Source organism: Cupressus sempervirens, chromosome 5, assembly GCF_028749045.1.
Source record: "Cupressus sempervirens isolate cs-2001-9-10 chromosome 5, ASM2874904v1, whole genome shotgun sequence".
Classification (NCBI taxonomy): Eukaryota; Viridiplantae; Streptophyta; class Pinopsida; order Cupressales; family Cupressaceae; genus Cupressus; species Cupressus sempervirens.
In genome coordinates this window covers 88908434-88925603 of record NC_143122.1, presented here as the reverse complement: position 1 = coordinate 88925603, position 17170 = coordinate 88908434, and positions in this window count along the sequence as shown.

Here is a 17170-nt window from a genome sequence, read left to right as displayed (position 1 = left end):
GATAACACTATTCAAGTAGAGTTAGCAAATAAAATTGAAAAAAATGAAGAAGGTACTTGAGAATATATTCTCAATATACATAAAATTGTGTGACCCATCCACCTTCACACAAGAGACCAGCTAGAGGTTACTGAGCCTAGAGAGAAATTTGAAAGTATCAAGCATGCAATTGCCACAAGACCCAGCTCAGAGTGAAAATAACTTCAATACCTCACTATACACACAGAAAGAAATAGCTATACTCATAGCAAAATAGGCTAATACTATAGCCAAGCTAGTACAAATACAAGCCGCCCTTACACTTCACATGGAGATACTATAGAAGGAACTAGCCTATGCTGAGACAATGCTAAACAAAGATCCTAATCTTTCAACATTAGATGGCTTAGTTCACCTTGCAACATAGACATACAAATTAAATCCCTAGAAGTTGCTATACAAAATTGGGATGCTGCTCTGAAGATTGTCATGGAAGTTAATGAGAAGTTTCTAGCTAAATACAACATATAGACCCTTTGACATAAGTGTCAAAAAAGGGGAGAAAGTAAAAGGGAGATAAAAGAAAGGGGGAGACAATCTGCAAGGGGAGACATGTGAAAGAGAACATGCAAAAGAGGAGAAAATAAAACAAAGGGGAAGTAAACTTCAAAAAAGCAAAAAATAGGGCATATTGGACAAAGAGTATCAACATAAGGCAAATCCACTCAAGGGAGTAAAAATTTTGGATACAAAAAAAGGCACATTAACTTAGGGGGAGACACAAAATTTTGAGGTATATAGTCCTTCACAAAATTTTGAACAATTTTGAAGTTTTGTGTATATACCAAACTATAATTGTATTATACTTAAGAGAGATAGACTCATCATGTATAGTTAAGTTTTTTTGACACTCATGTCAAAGGGGGAGATTATTGATCTCAGAATGGTTTTGACAATTGAGTTTCAACACACTTAAGCTTTTTTTTAATTTCATGTTGAGCTAGCAATATATGCCAAGTATAATATATACAAGTGTCAAGTTACAACTCGTGGTGAGTTAGAAATATATTAAGTGCTGAGCAAACAGGCAGTGTTGAGAAAGTTTAAAGTGCTAAGTGAACAATGGGTGCTGAGAAAGTTTAGGTTCTAAGCCAAAAAAAATTCTAGTTAGTGTCGAGCATCAATATTTAACAAGTGTCGAGCAACATAGAATTGACATAAGAGTTTGTGAAGGCACAAACAATTATGTAAACCATTTACATGCCAACTCATGGATAGATCTTGAAGCTTAGAGATAAGATCAAATGTATTTGGATTCCTTGTGTGATCTACATGAACCAATTAGAAAAATGGAGGGAATTGAGCTGGAAAGTTGGATGAATCTCAATCGTAGATTCATACCTAACCCTAAGCCACAAAAGTCTTTTTAAAGGGAGATGAAGCCCCATAATTAAGTGTGTATGAGAGAGAATTAGAGAATGCATTCAAGAAGGTGATGATAGCAATGAAAGGGGTGAATTGATCAACATACAATCTAGGTGACTTAGAAGAATGACTGAATTGCATAATCAGTTAGTAGAACAAAGGATCAAGGTTACAACAATTTCATATCAGATCAGAGAGGATTGAGATGAATTGAATTCAGATATGAAATCGTCAATACAATATTGTAAGTGTATCAGATCAAACATTCTATTGTACTTTCTAACAACTGTATTAGCAGGATGAAATCCTTGTATCAAGGTTGACTTAACAGTCATAGAGAAATCCTTTAATAGGGTGACATTCCAAGTGAGTGTTCTAAAGTCCTTTAGCCAGGCACACTTTTGACAGGGTGTTAAAATCCTTTAATAGGGTATGATCTAAAAATCATTTGTAAGCCTTTAACAAGGTAGGCCTTTTACAGGGTAGATCATGAGAATGGTCAAAATATGTAACCTTAACAAGTGAACTTTATTGCTGTAGTAGTGAAGAACTGTGGGTGTCATCCCCACCCCAGTTTTACCTTCTCGTTGGAGGGTTTCTAGGTAATCATATCTAGTTTCAAGTGTTTATGTGGATGAATTTTCTTTACATGTTATTTCTATATGTTTATGCATGCAATGTTTTAAAGTTAAAAGTTTTATTGATTAGAGTTTAGTACTTCTGATTCACCCCCCCTCTCAAAAGTATACATTTCTCATTTGTAATCCCAACCAAAGATTGATTTTTCTATTCCAAAGGAACCTAACATGTTTCCATATGAACATGGAGTTGGACCATGAGATAAGACCACCAGAAGGAGAAATTACAATGTGTGAGTTTACCTCTATGGTGGGAGACTCGCTAGATCAAGTGATATATTTCCATTATCCCTCTCAGTTTGATGATTTTCAATTTGAATATGATGCTAAATGTAAGAGAACTTGTTTTTAGATTAACCATGGTCATGGAGAGTTACCAAAACTTTTGATTTTGTGTGATTTGTGCCTAGAATTTGAACCAAGATTGCCCAAATTTTATTTTTCTGAGTACAAAGATAGGTCAACATTTATTAGAACCATATGGGGTGGTTCATTACTATTTCACATAATGAGAAATCTAATGACAACCACCCCACATTCTTATTATTCAAGATTCTCTATATATAAGTTTTTGTTTTTGTTTTGTTTTTATTAATTTTTTTTAGTCTTTCTAGTTAGGTGTTAGTTTTCTTTGAGTCAGGTGTTTTTGTTTGGGTTTTGTTTCTTTTCATTTCCTTTTCTTTCAAAGTTACATTATTTTGGGGGTCAGGTGCAGTCAAGGTTTTATCTTGACATATCTCATTAAACCACTTTTTGGTTTCGACTTTTTGGAAGAGGTATTTCTTTGTCAAAACATTTTAATAATAATTTTTTAATACTGAGGAATGGATGTTACTTATAGTAATAGGGGACTTTCAGTCTTGAATTCAGAATAAAAAATTGACAAGTTTTCAACACTTCAGAAATTTAAAAATTAAATATGTTAATTGTTTTCAAACCAAGGTTGATGACAACAAGGGATAGTCCACACCCTACCAGTTCAAATAGTAGGGTCTTCTCAAAGGAATTCCTAAGATCCTTGTTTGGCATGAGAGTTTCTAAAAGTTCTTAAAAGAGGAAGACAAGGAATATTCACTAAATATTGAATCTGAGAAATGACACCAATGTCTTGGCCACACATTCTAAGCAAGGTTAGGGTACAAAAAGAAAATCAAAAAGGAAAAAAGGTGTTAAGAATGAAAGATTCTACAAAATCTAAGAAAGGTAATCTCACTATAGGGATATGCATTCTAAATAAGCTATCCAATATCAAAACAATTTCCTCATTGAAGAATCAAATGGTGACATTGCAAGCTACGTGAGGCAAGTATTCAGAAGATTATCTAGAACTTCAAATAAAAAGTGATAACCCATTAAGAGCCCTCAGAACTGATTCTCTCATCTAGTCAGACAAGGGATTAATAAACAACTTTTGTGAGAATTACTGATGAATGGACTGAAAGGGTGGAGTATTATTTCCAAGTTGTTTGAGGTTTTTGATAGATTGCATTCTGAGATGTCAAAGAAAATTGATACATTGAACACACACTGAACTTGGAGATTCAAGATTATGAGGTTTTGACTTTAAAGTGACTCGAAATATGCTTAGAGTATTTAGGATTCAGTTGGTGTTTGAAACATATCAGAGGAATGTTTTCTGATGAAGAAATGCCTTTGTCATTTCTTCCTTTTTGTCAAGGCTATTTGTTGTGGTTTCATAATGCACACCCCATTTTGCCTTAAAATGGTGACCCCCTACTTTATTTTTTAGCTTTTTAGATCCCTAGTCCATGGTTTGAGTCATTTTTAGGGTTTTTTACCTAGTGTTTTTGCTAATCTTGATCTCTATCTAAGAACCTACTTTCCAAAAACCATCTTGTTGTAGGAGAAAATAAAATTTGCATATAAAAACTACACTAGCGCACCTAGTGTACCTCACTAGGTGCGCTAGTGCGCTAGTCATAAGGTAAAGTGCATTCCTCTTGGAAACGTGCAGTTGCACACCTACCAAGCTGCACACCTCCAAGAGGTGTGCTAAATCTTGGTACCCCCACCCCTCTCCTCATCATTCTTTCCTCCTTGCTCTACTCTCCCACACCTTTGCACCTCCCGAGGTGTACCACTCTACTCGCTCTTCTCTCCTTCACCTGCATACAACACCACATTAACAAAGGTAAAGGTGCACACCTTTTTGCATTAACATTATTAAAAATCTTAAAACCTAACAAACACTAAGTCTAAACCTAGTGAAAGATGCACAACTATGCACCTTTACGAGGCTTAAACATCCCTAAGAACAATAAAGGTTGCGCTAAGTAGGTGCGCTAAGTGCACACCCTTTCTTATTTTGCACATACCTTTGAGAAATAAGGGTGCACACCTAGCACACCCCACAAGGTGCACTAAGTGTACACTCTTAGGGCTGAAGATATAATAAAGGGAAAAGGCACACCTAGTGCACCTCCAAGGTGCACAAGGTGCGCCAAATTTTGTCTTCCAAAGGTGTTTGAGGGATTTTCAAGTGTTTTGTTTCAGTTTTAGGAACTAGGGTTTTTGGGTCATATTTTTTTGTAATTATGGTTTATTTTAATTAGTGTTTTTCAACACAAGATAATTAATGTTTACTTCTTTGTGCAGATGAAAAGACATCCTTAACTTGTTGGGGTCATAACTTTTGACCTAGAGCTCAGAATTTAAAACCATTTATACCATTGGAAAGAAGAACTAAAAATCTAATTTTAGTCCCTAAAATAGGGAGACCTTTGGCCATCCAATTTTAGGGATTGATGAAAGTTTCTACTTCAAATTTTGAGCATAAGACCTTCAAAAAATCCAATTGAAAGGACCTAGAAAAACTTGTTAACAAGGATATATAAATTTTTTAAACGTTTGATCATTTTTGGATAATTTGGATCACTTGGTCTTTGACTTGGAAGGATTGTGTAGTCAAAAGAAGAAGAAATCAAGGAATGGACTTCATAGTGCATGAAGTGCACATAATATGTAGGTGTGGTGCATAATGCACAAGTGTACAAATTTTCATAGCATCTTTATTATCAGCAACTGTAGAGATCCCACCTAAGCTAGTAACCTTCACCTTCAAAGGAGTCATGAGTGCCTTGGGATTTTAGATAGAAGAAGTAGAAGGAGTTTAAATGTATTAAATTTTTTGGCTATAAAGAGGGTATAAATAATAAAAAAGGGGCAAAACAATTTCACTAGAGTGCTCCCAAACCTCGTCTAAGAAAAACCTAGAAATTGTTTTCAAAGCTAAGAACTTTGATTTTTTGATGAATAGAGCTTTTGAGCTTCCAAGGTGCATAACTGCACTAGGTGCGTTGCTTTTGAGGTGTGCTTCTTTTGAGTTATGCCATAATTTTTTGAAGAAGTTAGAGGTGCACTGACAGTTAACTGCTTATTCTAAATTTAGAGCTTTTCATGCACCATAAATGCATTTTGACGATAGTTTAACTCCTACAAACACCTAGTCAAGATGGACCTTCTATTTTTGGCACTTCTAGAGACTCTTACATCCTCTAATGGCTTTCTTCTTCTTATTTTCTCATGCTTTCTTTGTTTTAAGACATGTAAAGGCTCATGCATCCATTAAATGATATAAATAAGGATGGAGTCCTGCTTAGCACTAGTTAGAGAGTCAGTTTGTACATAAATAGATTTGTTTTATTAGTTTAGAAGCTTATGTTTGAATAAATATATCTTTCACTCTGAACACAAATTGAGGATAAGATTTCTTATAAATTTAGGAATGCAATATGTATTCTAGGCCATTATTTTGATGCAATAATATATGGTATTGGTGCTTGCATTTGGAGTATAGTGATTCTTTCCTAAGTGTGTTATATTTGAGGAATGTATGTTCATGGAATGTTATTGAGCCAACAAAATTATTGCATTATTTTGATTGTGTGATCTTTTAATTCTGGTGTTTTCTATAGGTCTACAAATTCCACTAACATACTTAGTTTGAGAACATATCATCTATATTGTTCTTGCATAGCTTTTTGTCTCGCATGAGCACACTATTCATGGCCTTATGATATGATGAAAGTGAAACATCTTATGGTTACTGAATTCCCATTGATGATTGCATTAGTGGAATTAAGGAAGTGCTGCTCCTATTTTCATTGTTTACCTATCGATCTTTTCAAAGGCTTAACTTGCAGATGTGTTTTTTTTGTAGCTTATGTTTTTTAGGAATTTACTTTTCATATTATTTTCTTAAAATTCTTGTAACGCTATCTTCTTTATTTTCTTTTACAAACACTTGGTTAAATTAGGAATTCATATAGTTGCATTGTTAGATTGCATTCATTAAAAAATAAAAAAATAGAAAAATATATTTCTTTTGTGTGACTTTTTTCTTTTGAGATAGTGAGCATATTAATTTTTTTAATCCAAATTGGTCAGAAATAGCAAAGGCCTCCTTGTGAACAAAAATATTTATCTTCAATTGAGCGAATTCCAGTAGGTCACAAGATTGCCCAAAACCTTGGAGTTCATCCCATATTGACATTTTAAGGGAGGAGTTCAAAAGGATTCCTGCCATTAAGCATCATGCAAAATGACATCTCAATAGAAGTGGCACTAGAAGGAGTGCCTAAAAACCATTCAATTCAAAAAACCCAAGTTTCTATTTGAAAATTTTACAATTTTTGAAAAAAAAAATTCTAAGTCTATGAATTTTAAGCAGGTGCACCAGGTGTGCAAGTGCACTATTTTTAGAAAGTGTGCTTCTTAAGAGCCGTGCTTTTCTAGAATAAACATAAGTTCCTAGAATTCAGTCACTTTCACAAGTATCACAGTGATAGAGAGACACCAAGAACCCATTCACATTATACATTCCATCATCATCGTTCACTTTACATTCTACTTCACACATTCCAATCATTATGCACCATGTCTTTCTTCAATGCCCAAAGTTCATCTTTGAATCTAATTGATCCATTACATGACTTACCCAAAAAACCTAAAATATTTTTCCCATGGTTCATCTATGAATAATCACAAATAGTAGAAGATCATATTAAAATTTTCAAGGAGATCTCTAATCGAAACCAGATTTAACATATGGATGTGGTATGCCAAACTTTTCCTTACACTTTGGGGAAAAGGACATTCAATTGGTACCTCAATCTACCACCAACATCAATAAGGGATTGGAACTCTTTTGAGAGCAAGTTTTTGGAACAATTCAAGATATTTTTTGATCTAGCTCTCCTACATCATCACTTCATTTCAACTAAGAGGGTTCCCCACAAAACTATTTCATAGTTTAATCATCACTTCTATAGGATGTATCAAAGAATGGAGTTCCCTTACATTATACCACAAGAGGTTGTCATTCAGATCTATTTTGGATCAACGGATTCATTAGCTTCTATTTTTCTAAGAAGGCTCCCACTCCGAGACATTGATACCATTGAAAAGGTCTTAAAAGATGTTTTTACATTTACAAAGCAAGTCATATTTTCTCTAATGTCAATAATTACATACTCAGGGTATGAACCCTACAGACTTCACCTCCTAAACTCAAGAACAATATGGATAGAGAATTTAAGACCATGAAGGAGACAATGCCTCTTTTATCTAATGAACTCATCAAAATAAAGTTGAATTCCTAAAGAAATCAAGGTGATCATCCAAGAAAACATGTTGCCCAGAATAATCATTCTCAAAATCAGAGTAGAAATTTTGGCCTTTATAGTAACATCAGCAATGAGAATAATGGTATCAAAGGTATGGGACCAAGTGAAAATGGATATGGGTACAATGATGTTTTAGATCAGCCTCCCCAAATCATGGAGCAACAACCTTTATAGTTTAGTGCAATGGTGTTTGAATCATGGGATAAATCTATAGGAGGACAATATGATAAAGATGATCAAGAGGAGTTTGTGTTCCCATTCAATGAAGAAATTCTTCCAAGTGTTGATGTTTCAATAAGTGTGGATATGCAAATAAATTTTGAGGATGCAAAAAATTTTGAAGTTCCAAAACTCCATGAAGTTGCAAAAAGTGATGGAAATGTAGAAGATCCCGAGATTGGTGAGCTTTTTGAATCAGGAAGTCATCAAGAAAAAGATACCAATGCTTGTGATATTATTGCCCTATTGAATAATGATAAGATACCAGCTCCTTCAAAACTAGATATGTCATTAGAAGAGATGGATAAAATGCTCAATTTGGTCTCAATCTTGACAAAAGAAATGACTATTTGTGGGTATTCTACACATATATCAAACCATGCAATAACTGAGTCATTTAGAATCCATCCATTTGGGTTCCATTTAGAAGAAAGTTTTCCTAATTTCTTATTAGCTTGGGAGATTGGAATGGAGGGAAAATATGATTATGAATAGGCTTCTTTGAGATATGAGGCAAAAAACATCTTAATCAATGATACTAATCAATCCTATAATTTGAAAGGAAGGCTGAAGATTGATTTTTCTAGTCTAAAGGAACCTAAAGTGTTTCAATGTGCACATGGATTTGTGTCCCATGAGATAAGACTGCTAGAAGGAGAAATTACAATGTGTGAGTGTACCGCTATGGTGGGAGACTCGCTAGAACAAGTGATATATTTCCATTATCCCTCTCAATTTGATGATTTTAAATTTGAATATGATACTAAAGGTAAGAGAACTTGTTTTTTGATTAATCATGGTCATGGAGAGTTACCACAACTTTTGATTTTGTGTGATTTGTGCCCAAAATTTGAACCAAGATTGTCCAAATTTTATTTTTCTGAGTACAAAGACAAGTCAACATTTTTTAGAACCATATGGGGTGGTTCATTATTGTTTTAGATAATGAGAAATCTACTAACAACCACCCCACATTCTTATTATCAAGGTTCTTTGTATATAAGTTTTTATTTTTATTTTTATAGACTTTCTAGTTAGGTGTTATTTTTCTTTGTATCAGGTCTTTTTGTTTGGATTTTGTTTCTTTTCATTTCCTTTTCTTTCAAAGTTGCATCAGTTTGAGGGTTAGGTGCACTCAAGGTTTTGTCTTGACATATCTCATTTAAAGGGGTATTTCTTTGTCAAAATATTTTAATGATTTTTTTTCTTATACCAACCGAGGAATTGATGTTACTTGTACTAATAGGGGACTTTCAATCTTGAATTTAGAATCACAATTTGACAAGTTCTCAACACTTTGTGAATTTAAAAACTGACTATCTTAAGTCTTTTCAAATCAAGTTCGATGGTAGCAAGGGATAGTCCAAACCCTATTGGTTCAAACATAAGGGTCTTCTTGAAGGAATTCCTAAGATCATTGTTTGGCATGAGAGTTTCTAAAAGTTCTTAAAAGAGGAATGCAAAGGATCTTCACTAAAGATTGAATTTGAGATACAACATCAATGTCTTGGCCACATAGTCTAAGTGTGGCCAAGGTATAGAAAGAAAATAAAAAAGGGAAAAAGGTGTTAAGAATGAAAGATTCTAGAAAATCTAAGAAAGCTACTCTGACTATAAGGATATGCATTCTAAATAAGCTATCCAATATCAAAATAATTACTTCATTAAAGAATCAAATTGTGATATTGTGAGCTATGTGAAGAAAGTATTCAGAAGATTACCTAGGACTTTAAATAAAATGTGATAACCCATTAAGAGCCCTTAGAACTAATTATCTCATCTGGTCAGACAAGGGACTGATAAACAAATTTCGTGAGAATTACCAAGGAATGGACTGAAAGGGGGGAAGCTTGTTTTGAAGTTGTTAGAGGTTTTTGATAAAATGTATTCTGAGATGTCAAAGAAAATGGATACACTAAACACACACTAAACTGGGCGATTTGAGATTTTGAGGTTTTGATTGTAAAGTGACTCGAAATATGCTTGGAGTATTGAGGATTCAATTGATGTTTGACACATATCAGAGGAATGTTTGCTAATGAAGAAATGCCTTTGTCATTTCTTCCTTTTTGTCAGGGCTATTTGTTGTGGTTCCATAATACATGCCCCATTTTGCCTTGAAATGGGGAACCCCTACTTTATTTTTTATCTTTCTAGATCCCTAGTCTGGGGTCTAAGTCTTTTTTAGGAGTTTGTACCTAGTATTTTTACCTAATCTCAGTCTCTGCCTGAAAACCCAATTTTTCATATAAAAGGCACACTAGTGCACCTAGTGTACTTCACCAGGTGCACTAGTTCCCTAGTCATAAGGTAAAGTGCATTCCTCTTGGAAATGTGCAGCTGTGTAGCTGTGCACCTCCAAGACGTGCACTAAATCCTAGGACCCCTGCCCCTCTCCTCATCATTCTTTCCTCCTTGATTTGCTGTCCTGCACCTCGACACCTCTCAAGGTGTGCCACTCTGCTCGCTTTGCTCTCCTTCACCTACACACATCACATTAACAAAGGTAAAGGTGTACACCTTGCACACCTCCCAAGGTATGCAAGGTGTGCACCTTTTTGTATTAACATTATTAAAAAACTTTGAACCAAACAAACACTAAGTCTAAACCTAGTGAAAGGTTCACAACTATGCACTTTTACCAGGCTTAAACATCCCTGAGGACGATAAAGGGTACACACTTAGCTCACCCCATGAGGTATGCTAAGTGCACACCCTTTCTTATTTTATACTTACCTTTGAGAAATAAGGGTGCAAACCTAGCACACCCCATAAGGTGTGCTAAATAAACACTCTTAGTGCTGAAGATATAATAAAGGGAAAAGGTACACCTAGCACACCTCCAAGGTGCACAAAATTTTTTCTTCCTAAGGTGTTCGAGGGATTTTCAGGTGTTTTGTTTTAGTTTTAGGAATTAGGGTTTTTGGGTCATATTTTATTGTAATTAGGGTTTGTTTTAATTAGGGTTTTTCAACACAAGATAATTAATGTTTGCTTCTTTGTGCAGATGAAAAGGTATCATTAACTTGTTAGAGTTATAGCTTTTGACCTAGAGCTCAGAATTCAAAACCATTTACACTGTTGGAAAGAAGAACTAAAAATCTAATTTCAATGCCTAAAATAGGGAGCCTTCAGCTACCCAATTTTAGGGACTGATGAAAGTTTCAACTTGAAATTTTGAGGAAAAGACCTCTAAAAAAGCCAATTAAAAGAGCCTAGGAATTTTTGTTAAAAAAGATATATAAAATTTTTAAACATTTGATCATTTTGGATAATCTAGATCACTTGGTCTCTAACTAGGAAGGATCGGGTAGTCAGAAAGAAGAAATCAAGGAATGGAATTTATAGTGCATGAAGTGCATGCATAACATGAAGGTGTGGTGCATAATGTGCAAGTGCACAAATTTTCATAGCATCTTCATTATCATCAATAATAGAGATCCCACCTAAGCTGGTAACCTTTAGCTTCAAAGGAGTCATGAGTACCTTGAGATTTTAGATAAAAGAAGTAGAAGGAGTTCAAATGTATGAAAGTGTTTTTCTATAAAGAGGGTATAAATCATCAATAAGGGGAAAAATAAGTACACTAGAGTGCTCCAAAATTTCATCTTAGAAAAATCAAAAAATCATTTTCAAAATTGAGAACTTTGATTTTTTGGTGAATTGAGCTTCCGAGCTTCTAAGGTGTACAGGTGCACTAGGAGCGCTGCTTTTGAGGTGCACTTCTTCTAAGGTGCTCTGAAGAACTCAAAGGTGCATTGATAGTTAACTACCAATTCTAAATTTAGAGCTTTTCATGCACCAAAAATGCTTTCTGATGGTAATTTAACTCCTACAAACACCTAGTGAAGATGGAGCTTCTATTTTTGGCACTTCTAGAGACTCCTACATCATCTAATGGATTTATTCTTCTTATTTTCTCATGCTTTATTTTTTTAAAGACATGCAAAGTCTCATGAATCCATTAAATGATATAAATAAGGATGGAGTCCTACTTAGCACCGGTTAGAGAGTCAGTTTGTACATAAATAGATTTGTTTTATTAGTTTAGAAGAACATGTTTGCATAAATATATATCTCATGCTCAAAACAAATTGAGGAGAAGATTTCTTATAAATTTAGGAATATAATATGTATTCTAGGTTATTATATTGATGCAATAATATATGCTATTGGTGTTTTGCATTTGGAGTGTAGTGATTCTTGCCTAAGTGTGTTATAGTTTATGAATGTATGTTCATCGAATATAATTGAGCTAATAGTTTTATTGAATTATTTTGATTGTGTGATCTTTTAATTCTAGCGTTTGCTATGGGTCTAAAATTTTTGGGTTGATGTACTTAGTTCAAGAAGAGATCATCTATATTGTTCTTGCATAGCTTTTTTTCTTGCATTAGTGCACTTTCTGTGGCCTTGCGATTTGATGAAATAAAACATCTTATGATTACTAATTTCCCATCAATGATTGCATCAGTGGAATTAAGGAAGTGCTGCTTCTATTTTCATTGGTTACCTACCAATCTTTTCAAAGGTTTAACTCACAGGCATGTTTTTTCTATAGCTTATGTCTGTTAGGAATTTACTTTTCAATATATTTTCTTAAACTTCTTGTTACCCTATCTTCATTATTTTCTTTTACAAACTCTTGGTTAAGTTAGGAATTCATATAGTTGCATTGTTAGATTGCGTTCATTAAAAAATAGAAGAATAGAAAAATATATTTCTTTTGCATGACTTTTTTCTTTTTAGATAGCAAGCAGATTCAAAATCTTATCCGAATTGGCTAGAACCAGCAAAGGCCTCCCTGTGAAGAAATACATTTATCTTCAACTGAGCGGATTCTAATAGGTCACAAGATTTCCCAGAACCTTGGCGTTGATCCCAAATTAGCTTTTCAAGAGAGGAATTCGAAAGGATTCCTGTCGTTAAGCATCTTGCAAAATGACAACTCAACAATTACTTCAAAATATTTGGTAGTAAATGTTATATCAAGAAATATGAAAGGAATGGAAAACTTGACACTAAAAGTGATGAATGAATATTTCTAGGATATTCTACTTGTTACCTAGGGTTTTAAAACCCTAAGTATTCCCCCTCTCAAAAAACCAAAAACAAAAGAGATACTTTCAAAGTAAAATCATTATAAATTATTTTTCATTATATTTAATTATTTAAATAATTAAATATTACTACATGCAAAATCATTAAATATCAAACTATTTGAAGGTAACATGATTTTTTCACATAGTCAATTCTAAAAGAATTAATCATTACTATTGTAATGTGACCATGAAAGTAAAAATGGTAAATTAGGTAAGTTGATGGGGTCGAGTAAATTGGGAAGAGAATTTGAAATGATTAATTCTTTAAAAGAATTAATTATTATTGTAACATGAGGATTTTGTGGGAAAATCTATATAGTGAGAAACTATTGGTAAATACATTTTAATAAGAGGAAATTACGAGTAGTTGGGGAACTTCTTGGGTGGAAATTCTTTAAAAAGTAGAAAATTTGTTATAAAGGAGTTCTTCTCCTTCACATGGCTACGCATTTCTCAACAAAGAGGGAAGACATTGTTAGGGTTCAAGTTGTAACAAAGAAGTAGAGGGAGGTGATATTACTTTATTTTTGCAAACTTGTTAATGATATAGAGACAAAATAATCATTTGGTCATTTTGTATGTATATTTGGAATAAAGGGAAATACATTTTTAGATTAGTTGGGTTGAACTTATAGTTCTATATTTGGGAGTGATATCTTGGTTATTCCAATATAATTTCAAATATTGTCTTGGTTTCATTTATCAAGAGTTTTTGTGTGTTATAAAATTAGTTTGTTTTATGCACATTTATACAAGAAAAGAATGAATATTAATATTTCCCCTTTATTTCTCTGTAAATAAGAAGAATGATTAGATGGCCTTTGTGTCATATCTTTGATTTTCTTGTTAAGTTATTTAAATCAAAATTTTTATTCATTTCATGTTGATGAATGAATGTTTGTGTGCCTTATTTGCCTTCTGATTAAAGGCATACTCAACATTTTAATTCATTGAAAATATAGAGAAGGCAACTGTACCTTCATTTCAAAATCACAAAGCACTTGACATAATAAATTCAAGTGACTAAACTATTAGTTTCAAGGTTTGTCTTTCAATTTGGGGATTTAGGAGTTATTTGTGAAGTATTTTAGTTTGGAAGAAGACAAATCTTCTTACTAACACTACTTAAAGTAAGGCTTACAAATACTTAAACAAAAAGACTAATAAAATAATTAAAAGTATAAATGTTAGAATTTATGAATTCTCAGAAAATAATTAATAAGAGAGAATGAAGAAATGAGAAGTATACAATGAAATAATCTACTATGAGCCTACGAAAGTTGAGACAACACCCCAAGCTACTATTAGAGCAAGTAGTTCTCTATTGGTAATTGGAAATCAGAAGGAGACAAATAGAACATATGAAGAAATTCATAATGTTGAACCTATAACACCAATCTATATATTAGGATAAATCATAGTTTTTTAGATATAATTGAAGATAGGAGTGAAAGAGTTCTAACTATAAGTTAGTTAAGAGCTAAGAACACTACATGTTTACTATCAAGGATGAAGCCAAAGATAGTTAATAATGCTTTAAAGGATGATGAATGGATGATGATAATGAAGGAAGAAATTTATTAGATTGAGAAGAACAAGATATGTTCATCATTACCTAGACCAAGTGACAAGAATGTGATAGTAATTGAATGGGCTTTCAGAAAAAAGTTAAATGAAAATGGTGAAGTGATAAGAAATAAGGCAAGACTAGTTTGTAAAGGATATGCACAAGAAGAAGGATTAGATTATGGAGAACTTTTGCACTTGTTGGTATATTGGAAAGATTTAGAATGCTACTAGGATATGCTACTTATATAGGATTTAAAGTTTATCAAATGGATTTGAAATCTTCTTTCTTGAATGGAATATTGGAAGAAGAAGTCTGCATAGAACAACTTAAAGGATTTATTGTTAAAAAAGGTAAGGATTTGGTTTACAAATTACACAAAGATTGTATGGTCTCAAGAAAGCACCAAGAACATGGTATGAAAGACTGTACTCTTAATTAAGATTGGATTTGAAATAATGAATGATAATACTAATGCTTATTTTAAATCTGAAAATGAGGACAAAATCTTGATTGCTAAAATCTTTGTTGATGACATAATATTTTGAGGAAATGCGTCAATGAGAAGATCATTTGCTGATGAAATAAGAAAAGAGTTTGAAATGTCCATGATAGGAGAGATAAATAATTTTATTAGTTTGAAAGTACAAAAAATGAAAATAAGTATCTACATAACTCAGTCTAAGTATATCAAGGAGATTTGAAAACTTTTGGATTGGAAGATTCAAAAGTTGTTGGTATATTTGTTATTACTAGTTGCAAATTTTATTAAAAGAAGATTAATTTAAGGAGGTGAATGAAATGTTATACATACTAATGATAGGAAAAGTAAAATTTTATGTATGTGCTTCATAGCTGACCGGAAATAGCTCATGTAGACAAATACTCACAAGATTTTCATCAAATCCTAAGGATTCACATATGAGAACTGTTAAAAGTATATTCATATATCAATTTTTTTAAAGTATGAATATTATTGATATTCCTACAAGGGAGTTTGTTAGCATGTTTGGAGAGATTATTTAGTGCTTGTGTTCCATTCATGTCTTGGTTTGTCATTGATGCTAATATTTATACTTTCTACTTATGACAATCATAGTTGCAAAGGAAGATTTGGTTAGTGAGGTCAGAGGATGTAGAAATTAGTTATGCGAGCTCAAAAGTATGGTCATGGACATGTCTTTATGATCTATCTATGTTTTCACAAAGTTATTTGAAGTATTATGGGAGTTCTAGAAGATTATATGAAGACATGTCACATAGCAGCACACAGGAAACTATTGACTAAAAAATCTATTGTATCTATTCAAAGGGATGTTATCCATCTTAGTGTGGTTAGAATATGGTTGAAGACATGCTCATGATGATATTTTTGAGATAGAAGATTCTAGTGATGATTCTATGATGGTTGTTGAAGTGTAACATGCCATTTGTTTAGTGTCAGACCAATTGTGTATTGGAATTTGTTTTTGGATGAATAATTATAATGTAACATGTAATGTAATATCTTAAAGAGGTCCTAGATTATTCATTATACATTGAAGAAGTCTAAAGAGTAATTCAATTAACTGATTAGGACTTGGTATAAAGGAAATAATTTTTCCTTGGTTATAAATGTCATGTAGTGTCATGTCATTTTTTCATTGTTGGAAAATCTAATAGGGAAAACTTAAGATGATGAGAGGGGTAGGGGGGTGAATCACATGAATCAAACATGAATCACATTCACACTTGATTCACCATACATCTGTTAGAAGGTAAAGTCCACCAAGATAAATGAGAGGGGGGGGGGGGAGAGGGGTGGGGTGTGTGGTGAATCAATTTTTAGATCAATATAAATTTGATCAACCTTCTTAAACCTTAAGCATGTGAAAAATATAATAAAAAAATATAAGAAGATACATATATAATAACACCAGATATGTTAACTAGGGAAACCCTTGATCATAGGGAAAACCTTAGTGGGGATGGTACCCACAAAATGATGTACTAATATAAAAGTTTCTTGTAAGAGGGATGGACTATGTTAGGGGTTTGTGAAATACATTTAGTACAAATCAATCCCTATTAGGAGACTTTGAATCCCTTTTAGGAGAGTCAACTCTATTAGGAGTTGTAGAAGGTAGATGGACCCATCGTCCAAATAGCTTCAGGGGAAAGACCACCAAACTCATTGTCCAACTAGTCTTTGTAATATTCCTTGTAGAATAATAGAAATTAGATAAGTCAAAATCCTTCTCTCTCCTCTTGACCTGACCAAACCTCTTTAGATCTCAATACCAAATCTTTGAACTCACATCACACTGATCCCTATGATAGCTTACACGTGTCTACAAACTTTACATATCACTTGTACAAGTCACACTTGCATAACTTACTTACACTTGCATACATAAAATCTAGATCTTCATTACAAGGAAAACAACCTTCTTTTATACCATATCCTCAAAATGATTCTTTGATTCAGCCTTGAGGCTTTCCCAACTAATTATAATAGGACGTCATTAAGATATTACAATTCATTACATCTTTTTTCAATGATGAAGGATGCTTCCCTTACTACCATAAACCCATAATAGAAACAAAGAAACAACA